Source organism: Polypterus senegalus, chromosome 7, assembly GCF_016835505.1.
Source record: "Polypterus senegalus isolate Bchr_013 chromosome 7, ASM1683550v1, whole genome shotgun sequence".
NCBI lineage: Eukaryota > Metazoa > Chordata > Cladistia > Polypteriformes > Polypteridae > Polypterus > Polypterus senegalus.
The window spans coordinates 69,350,823-69,360,983 of NC_053160.1; the positions used below are offsets into that span (position 1 = coordinate 69,350,823).

A 10,161-nucleotide genomic window follows, 5' to 3' on the forward strand; every position below is an offset into this window, starting at 1 on the left:
TTATTGTACCCTAAAAGTGTTGAATTGCTGGGTAATATCAATTCTATTTGCAACTGCTTTTGACAGTTGCCTTTTTACCGTTTTCTCAACTTTACCCTCATTCTTATTACCCTCGTAACTGTCTGTGGGTCACCACTCCGTTGACGAGATTATCAAAATGCACAATGCTAATACGCGGTACAGTAAGGTACCCATCATGCTTTGCACTCGGCTATAAATTTCCGGTATCTCGGTTATCACTTCCTTTCATCAATCTTGGAAGAGAAGGGAGAGGAGTATGTGTGAAATGGGGCATTCTCCGTTTTTAATCGCATGCCATCCGCATGTTTTTCATTGTAATTCAATAAAACCGACTTTAAACACGATATTATTTTTTATCGTCCAATTGACTGATGGCGAAGAAGATCTAAAACATGGCTGAATGATTAAAGAGAGGTAAGTGGAGGCGCGTATGCGGGAACTGAGCAGTACGGCGAACAGGAGTTACTATATTTTGTGTCCGATGATTTAAACTTTATTGCTGTTCACATCATGATTTGCTGTGATTATTTAAATTTATTATGAGGACACTGAGTCGGATAGGCTTCTGTTCAGAATGAATTTCAAAAGCGCATTGATTGAAAATGGCGATTTTGATAAATTGTACAAAGCTGTCCACGTGGGTAGCACTGTTTGAGTGGACAGTTCTTCAAACGCATACGATTATATCTTTTATATAGAATGATTATTGGGAAGACATGTTTTTATTAAGAAATGGAAATAAAACGTGCTCTATCATCTTGATTTTTTCACGCTGCAATGCGGTGGGCCCATTCGATTTTGATTTTCTCTTGGTAGGGGGTATCCAAGCGACCTTACTCGTTGTTGCTTATGGAATGCTATCCCGTGAGAAAAATCAAACTCCTTGCAAATGAATAAAAGAGATGCGGGTATTGGATATGAAAGGTGCCTTTTTGTTCTTGATATATGTATGTGCTATACGATTTCCCTACCTAACACAAAAAAACGTGTTTGGTGTATTTGGTGAATGTTATGTCTGTGTGACTTGGTGTGGGGATTGTGCATGCGGATGGGTGATTGTTCTGTTTAAGCATTATTCCCACTTTGTGCAAATTCAGCTTTAGTAGGCATTTGCTCCCAGTGGCCCTAATCGGAGTAGGTGTATAAGCAGATGAATGCGCGAAACAAACCTCCATGACATTACGTGGTGTTTTAACTGTATCTTTTAAAATTAAATTAGATCTTAGCATTAAAGCAAAAACTATTTTTCGTAGAAATTTGTGTGTAAACAACAAATTCACGTATTGAATAAATACATAACCTTTAAACAATAGAAGAGGTTGTGAGTCAAGTGGTTCATAGAAAGGAATCAAACTTTACCTAATCATGTGCACCTTAATGAAGTTTTGCATGTGGCTGCTTGGACATCAGGACGGTGTAAATGAGTTTCCTAATCAGAAGTTTCATGTGAACACTGTGAATTTGAAGCTGCAAGTTGTAGGAGATAGAGCTCCAAGAATTCGTAGATTAATGCAGAAATATCGCCTTAGTCAGTTTAGGAGTAAAAAAAAAAACATGCAAACTTGCCAACATGCAAACTTGTGATTGATGCAGTCGTGCGATGGATCAGTGCATAACAAATGCTGGAATGCTGTTTGGAACAACCCGCTCGCGCTGCGGTGTTTCTAATGTGGTGACGTGTGGTTTGTCATGTATTAAAATCTTCTGCTATGGATGTTCTGTTGTCACAAGTTAGGGCTACTGTCTTTGCTAACATGAGAGATGTGGCAATACGTTGCTTAAGATCTTCATGAACCCTAGCTACGTTAACTTCGCTCATGTCCTTTCTATTTGGTATTGCATACCGCAGTTCGAAAAACAATATCATTTGTTGAAAGTCTGATGTATAGGGTCTCCCATCTTTACAAATATAAACTGCAATAGATTAGTCTTTTTGGGCATGAGGCACATTAAATAGAATCTTGGAGCTACCTGTGTCTCCAGTGTTTAGGTTGGATGTCGACCGAGATTGCGTTAATGGGTGACACCGGGATAACTTAAGAGCTGCACATCTAGCTTTGCTCTTATCCAGTTGTTTACCAACGCACGTTTGAAACCGTAGTAAGTCCACACATCTAAGTGTCAAAGGTGCTGATTTCAGTGGAGGAGGACACATGCAGTCCTACCTGCGTTTGAACCCTCATTCTATGCGATGTAGTAAGGTATTCTACAGAAAAAGCACCTTAACAGGTACATTAATGACCTCTACTGGATGGGATGCCAAAAAATGAATATAAGCAAAAGTTTAGTAATTGAGCAGGATGGAGATTCACAGGATCAATCTTGATACTTTGTTTCAAAATTGAATAGTTTAAATGAAAAATAACGATTAATTAGAAAATTGATATTTTTACCCAGGCATTGTCAACAATAAAAGCAGTTTGTGGTTGAGATGCATTTGGAGCACAGTGATGGATGTTTAATGTTTGCTGCTTTTTTTTTTTTTTTGAAATGGGCGGAAAACATTCATCTTTGCCCCTTTTTTTAAAAATTTTTTTTTTGCAGTCTAACGTCAATGGCAGCCACACTGCCTTGCTTTATTTGCAGACAAGCTAACAAGTCAACTGCAACCTCACATTTCATGAAAGTTCAACCAGAAAGTTACATGAATGCAGTGAATTGAGAAGGTGACGCATAATTAAGATCTTACTGGTTATGAATGCTGCATTAATAATTAACTAGCTTAAGCCTCCTAGAATACTACCCACCTTGACCTGTACATTTCAGTTCCATTTGTCTGTGTTCCAACTTGCTTATCCAGTATTTTGTTCCATGGAGTCGGTGCCTATTCTGTTAGTGCCAGATGCAGCCTAAAAATTGCAAATTCATTTTACAGGCTTACATGATTCTCCCACGAAATGTATAGATGTTCTGTTATTGCTAAATACATTCCCCATTTATGCAAAAAAAGCAGTAGACTCATTTTGTATACAACATTTAAGCCCATGGTCCATTATCCAAACTCTGTGTAATCAGAATGTATGCAACTGCTAAGGGAAATTACCCTTTTTGCTTGTAACTCAGTATTGGTTTCAAACTGTAGATATGACAATTTTCAAATGAGATTGATTTCATAGTTTACTGGAATGCTTTTACATTTACTATAAGTTGTGAATGAGAAGTTTCCTTAGACTTTTATCAGCTTGTTTTGTGCAGAATGTTTGTAATGTGGCGTGTTGTCCAATTCTCTAACTTGTTAAATTCAACTTCCCTTTTCTTTCTCTCTAGATTTAACCTTTGTTTGATTCTTCTGCTGTGATGGGTCCCTTAGTACATTTTGATTAAGGTGAGCAAAGTTTTTCAAGTAGAAAGAGTAACCATTTTTTTTCACCCCCTTTGTGTGATGATTATGCCTTCTGAAGCAATAGCTTTGTTGAGAATAGAGGCTGTTTCTGAGATCTTAAAATATTATACACAAGGTAAAATTCAGTACAAGGATAAGCTTATACATTTATTTATAATACAGGAAGGATGCTTTATATATTGCTGCTGTGACCAGTGGATGGAAGATCTGTAGGATTTCAGAAGTCAGCTTGGCCTATTCAGGTAAATTGGGGGTGGAGAGAGAGAGAGAGAGAGACGCACAATGTGGATTTTTGGTAAATTGGAGTGTCCCAATGATTAGATTGCCACTCACTACCCATCTGACCCTGATACTGGGAAAGATTATAAAGTGTGAATGAGGGATCAACTCTGAAGATGGAAATGGAGGGGGAAAAGTGTTTTATTGCTATTTAATAAGTAGGAATTGTATCTTGTGTTTTTGTACAGTAGGATTCCCCAGTACATATTTGTGGATTTAATAATTGAGGAAGTTATCTACTTCCATGTCTAACACAATTATTGCAGGAGATTTGTTGGTTTATAAAAGCGTCTGTTTTCAAGCTGCTTGCACTCTGGAAAGTCGTCTTGGAATGACTTTGCTGTGGACCCCGTGTGTACATTTTACTCTATATCCGTTTCTAGAATCAATGATGTCCATACTGGCACCACATCTATAAGAATTTTGTTTATCCAAACTGAATATAATTAGTTTATAAAGTTAGGATGGTGTGCATACAAGTTTGTGGGTGGATTTGTCATATGATGGACACATTTGAGACCAAGAAAATGTTGTATTTTGTAACCATTATAAGGGCATATTATAAATATATACTGCATAATAATGGACCATTTGCTATGGGGGGTTAATGCTAGCAGCAGCCTTTCAAATCTTGAAATGAGTACCAGATGGTTAGCTTAAATATCCTTCTAATTTCTTTTAGCAAAATTGGCAGTTTCTGGCAAATATGGCAATAGTTAAAATTACTGTAGCCTAGAAATAAGAATATCGGTTTGGATGTGCCCAAACAGGAGTTCAACCTGACCCTTCAAAGAAACCTAGTAATAGAATCCGAGAGCTATGTTTGTGGTTGCTTGTTGCCAGAGATGGGGAAATGTCGGATTCATACTACCTGAAAATTTAAAAAATGTGTGATGGGAGTGGGTTGGGCAAGATGTACATTAGTGATGAATGAAAGATGTCTGGATAGCTTTAGGGTATGTTCCCAATTCATTTATAGAGACAGGGTCAGATGAGAACTTTCATGTTGCTTTCTAACATCATATGCAGGGAAGATCAAAAAATCTTGACTAATGAGTAAACCAATTAACAATATTAAATATCTTAAAATGAGAAAAGGGGGAATTTGCATTTGCAGAATTGTTGAAGTAAAATGGCATTTCATGATGAGCACATCAAATGATGCTCCATCGTATGACCTGTATGAAAAATGCAGTCACCTTTTGCATAAGAGAACTCGTTTTGCTTTAGGGACATTGGGAACAGTTGAGAATATGAAAAAACATGCAGCTTTGTAGATAACCAAACCTTGACCCAGTGAGTCAGTAAGAGGGGATTGCTGTTGAAAGACTGAGAGATCTCTTAAGAGTTTAATAGAATTCATGACTATGGTTTACCATTTGGTTTCTATTAAACAGAAATGACCTAACGTTTTAAAGAAACATCTTTAATTATGCTGATTCTTAAATTGGCTGGGAAGGATTAAATAAATCCTGAAAGTCTCTCTACTATTCATCTGCATTTGTTTAAAGATATTTATAACCATAATCAAGAACTAGTTTCAGATCACTGTAACAAATAGGATGCCCAAGTGGATCTTGTCACTTTAGTGACTACATGAACTCCTTTATGTCCTGATTTAATTTCCAAATAACATGATTTGGCTTAATCTGCAGAGATTACTGCTGCTCCTGACCAATGGACTTGCTTGTTATATAATGCTTGTTTTTGGCCATTTGTATGCAACATACTGTACTATAGAAATGGCGACTGTTTGTGCCTGTTAAAAACTCAAAGCCATGTGGAATTTAAGTAAGTAAATATTGGCTTGCAGAGGCAGAAATCCTTGTTACCCGTCCCAAATTTTGAAAAAGCTTTCTTTGGCGTCTCCCACAGAGAGTTAGTTTTGCAGGTGTAGATTGAATAGGAAGGGTAGCTGATGAAACTGAACTTTTTTTTTTTACGTTCTGAATTTCAATGAGGCATTGTTTGTTGCAGTGTTATTTCCAGTTTCAAAATCATGAATTATTACATTGAAAATAAGTTTCATCCTCTAACAGGAGTAATGTGTAACGTGTGGCTTGGCTCAGTCTTGAATATTTTATACTTATAAATGCTTATTTAATTTTAATTCTGCTTATGTGTTTTTTATAATGTTGTACAGTTTATAGAGGTCTGGACAAGCTTTCAAAATATGTACATTTGTGTTTTTTTTGTTGTTTTTTTTTCTCCCTTTTCAGGTTCATCGTGAAGGTGCATCATTTGCCGTTTACCTTTTGTGACGCAGGGAGTGTGGTTCAATTTTGAAGAAAGTCGTCTTCTGGCATTTAGCCTGGAACTTTATTGGGAAAACTGTTAGAAGCCCAGTGGTTTCCTGTTAAAGTGTACAAGGATTCAATAACCTCCTACTCAACTGGACAGTGTACTTGTAAATTCAGTTTTTTTTTGTGTGCTCTTAATTCATATTATGGCCTCCTAGGAGTTGTCTGGATAGTCCTAATGTTCTAGAGAAAAAAAAAATTATGGACATTATGTAGTAGAAAAACAGACGGAACATAACACTTTATGAAAAAAGCTTATTGTACACATTTTGAAATAAAACTTAGTAACCAGGACAAACAGTGGGCCCCTTAATTTGTCTGCTCCATTTATGTTGAAGACTGTGGACAAAAAGTAAGAAGGTGCTTGCTTTTGTTGTTCCAATGATAGGGAGGGAAACCAAAAATCATAGTAACGATTGTTTCTGTTCCTGCAAAACTCAAGGAAATAGTTTATCCAACTCTTCCTTCAGCAATAAGACCTGTACCACATGGACCTGGTATACTAATCTCAACTCCACCTGACAGTCTTAATTCTGTAGAAACTCGCCAAAAGAGTGAAAATACTACAACTGATGAATTTGTCCCAGCATGTTGAAGCAATGAGCCGTGACTATTTCATGCATGATGAACATCGTGATTTAGTAAGAGATCTAGGCCTTCCCATAGATAATGCAGTGCTCTTGGAGACCTGATTAAAATCTTGTTGCATCCAGACACACCTTTCTCTTGGCACTGCTATAGAGAAGAAGAGTTTGCAGCATATTTCAAGAACGATGAGTTCTTGTTTTATTTTCTGACACAAGTGGCCTAATGCAGAAACTTGGCAGCGCCGAAGAATAGAGAATATTTATAGCCTTCTCTAAAAGTAGTAGTAGTAGTTAATAACAGTAATACACATCCGCACACGTTGCATTTTCTATGCTTTGAAAATCTCAAGCAAATTAAAGTGTACCAGGGAGGTTGGGATGTCAGTATGATCAGACTACTGCTAGATGGTGCATAGGGCCACATCAGAGAGTGTATAAAATGACTGGCCATCAAATAACATTTTGGATCAGAAATCAAAGTTAAACTAGACAAGTGTGTATTTATTTATTTTGTATTTATTTATTTTGTGCAAAAAAAAACTTTAGGCAAATTTCATATTAAAATGACTTAGATCAATATTGTGTATGAATGAATAAATTGTAATTAAGTCTATTCAATTTTGTACTTGTTTCATGTGATGGAACTTTTTTTGTTCATGAATACAAATAAAAACTTCACTATTAAAACGATTTGAGTTTAATTTTGCTGACCTGTGAATTAATCGGCAGATCTTTTGTTATTCTTGTAGTCTCACATGAGTAGCAGCAAGGCATTTTCTATGCATAGTTTACTGTTAGAATTAAACATAAGTGCTTTGATATACACTAATTTTTCTATGTAAAATATTTTCAGCTTCATTTGCTTATTTTCTATTTTTAAAATATTTTCTCAATAGAATTGACCAAGTAACCATTAACTTTGGGCAAGCTCTTAAATGATGTTGAAGATTTCTTGTCTCTTTACCAGTTAAACACCCCTCGGGTATCTCGGTTTCTTGGTGTCAGTGTACTTGCATGTAACTGGAACTTCTTTGAGAACTGCTCTGTGTTGTCATGGAAAAAAGTTTCTGACATGCTAGGCGTCAATGGGGAACAAACTGCAAATATCAAAACATCCATCGAATAATTCTAAATTTGAATGTGTCATGTAATCCAGATATTTAGTTACAAACTCGGTGTGATGGTTTTTCATTAGCATTTTGATGTTTGCAGTTTTTTTTCCAGCTTTAATCCTTACTGAAGCCCATTGTGTCAAACTTCATTATCTTTGATTCTAGAAAAACATGACATTACAAACCAATCATTACTGTAACTGCCAACAATACGGGGGAAGTAAAGGACACCAAATATTTTTGGATGAAATATTCTTTTAAGCGTACCTTTGTGATCCTTGTTAAACATGGTGTACATCAGGGTCCCCAGGTACTGGAACAGTTTTATTTCTTTTATGTTGCCATTACAAGATAAAATATTAAAACACTGTATTAACTTTCATTCATATATAAAATGAAGCTTGAGATTGAATGATATTTCTTTAGTGACTCCAACTTCCTACAGACGGCCACAAATGCAACTGTTCAATTGATCAAAGCTAAGAACAGCAGAAAATGATTTATAAAGTTTAAAATATTCTAAGCGCTAAAAACTACCCAAATTCCATAATGGTAAAAGTGTGGTACAAGTATTAACTTTTTAAATATAATATGAAATGTCTCTGGTGTGTTGAGACTGTCTGGCTATATATATATATGGGAGTGTATACACACTGTGGAAGATGAACCCCAGGACAGAGACACCAAATGTCCAAAATCACGCACGTTTATTTCCATCAGCACCTTCCCAACCAATACAGTACACAAATCACTATCCAGCTCACAGTCCTTTTCTTTCTCTATTTCTTCTGCCGCCTTCCCTCCTCCTCACACAACCTCTGTCTTACTCCTCCCAACCTATTTATAACGCCCTGGATGTGCTCCAGGTTCTTCTTGATAGTTTTCTGATGGCACTTCCTGGTGTAGTGGAAGTGCAGTATGAGCACCTGGATTTACTTCCGGCAGCACTTCTGGTTGTTGAAGTGGTGTATTCCAGGGTTCCTTAATCATAGACATCTATAGATAAGACACTGTATTCACTGTGTTGCCCAGCCGACGTGATACGTCCGCACATCCACTATATTGCGAGTGGCAAAAGTGCCATTTAAACTAATACAGGTAGACGTGGAAACCGTGTTTTCTGATGAAAAAATAAAACGGTATTTACATACAACAGATTTTGGCGAATCGTCTAAATGCAATCATTTATATCCATTTATACACTAATAATGGCTATTATTAAATAATTATTAAATTCCTCCTGTATAAGTAACATTTCTCTGACTGCCTTTTTCCAGCTCCAAAACATTTCTAGACTTCATCCTGTTCTTGCACAACACAGCACTGAAGTATTGGTTAATGCCCAAGTCACCTCACGTATAGATTATTGTAATGCTATTCTATCTGGCATTTCACAAAAACTTATCCATCGCTTACAACTTTAAAATTCTACTGCCAGGATAATAACCTGCTCTTCTAAATCCACTGAACATATCACACCGATTCAACCTCACTGGCTGCCTGTTAACTACTGAATACAATGCAAAATAGCGCTCTTAACGTTTAAAGCTCCCCACAACCTCCCTGATCTCCTATAGACTTACACTCCCTCTGGCTCATTCAGATCCTGTAATTTGAGAGTATTCAGTCTGGCAATATGGTGCAGCCTTAGTTTGTGGAAGACGGACACAACTAAAGACATGAGCATAAAATGATGGTTGTCAATTTCAAACTGTGTTTTCTCAATGTGCTCCTTGAGAAAAAATGCATCATCGGAACCAATCTCAGCCCAAACAAACTTATTGATCAAAGATACACTGACAGCTTGCCCTAATGTCAACTGACGGATAACATGCTCAGATACTTTGACCACCTTGACTGTACCCTCAGAAGGAATCATCAAACCTCCTTTGTTTTTTTTAATGAAAGCAAGTGGTAGCTTTCATCATATGATGCTGGTACAGCATCTGTTACCAAACTAGCACAGCACACATCACAGGACAGCTTTCTCAAAATCCCATCTAAGGGCTACATCCCACTGCTTCCTGAGGTGGATCTCTTTGGGGAAACCTTCAAAGTTTGAGAAATGTTAACAGCTAACAACAATCTATATAGTTAGTGACTAAATACGTTTAGCCAAAACGTTGTTTGGAGGCTCACTTGTGATAAATGCATAGCTTTGCTAGCTTAGCCTGGCGTAGCTAAAGTTAAGATTATAAAATGGGATTTTCTAATGGCCAAATATAATCAAAACAATTGTACAGCTTTACCTATGAAATACAATCTAATAGGATCTGGTTTGGAGCGTACAGTGGTTTGTACAATCCCAAGCAGCACATGCGTGAGGCATCTTTATACATGACTTCACTCCACAGCAGTGCCACTCTCATTATGGCGGCGGCGTTGACGTACGTTGCTGCTGGTCATGTGGCGTCTAGTAATTCTATGTCTATCTCCTTAATCCTCCGGGCACCCCCTGATGGTGGCCATGGGCCTCTACAGGGATGAGCTTCCCAGTTCTGTTCCTGTGGACCCCATGC

General features: G+C 37.1%; 1 long non-coding RNA gene across 1 annotated transcript; it reads left to right on the forward strand.

Moving 5' to 3' along the window:
- The first annotated feature begins 250 nt into the window (after window positions 1-250).
- LOC120532643 lies at window positions 251-7,220 on the forward strand. Its single transcript, XR_005634331.1, has 4 exons — window positions 251-435; window positions 3,289-3,346; window positions 3,527-3,606; window positions 5,863-7,220. It is a non-coding gene; the product is annotated as an uncharacterized LOC120532643 (long non-coding RNA).
- The last annotated feature ends 2,941 nt before the right edge of the window (window positions 7,221-10,161 follow it).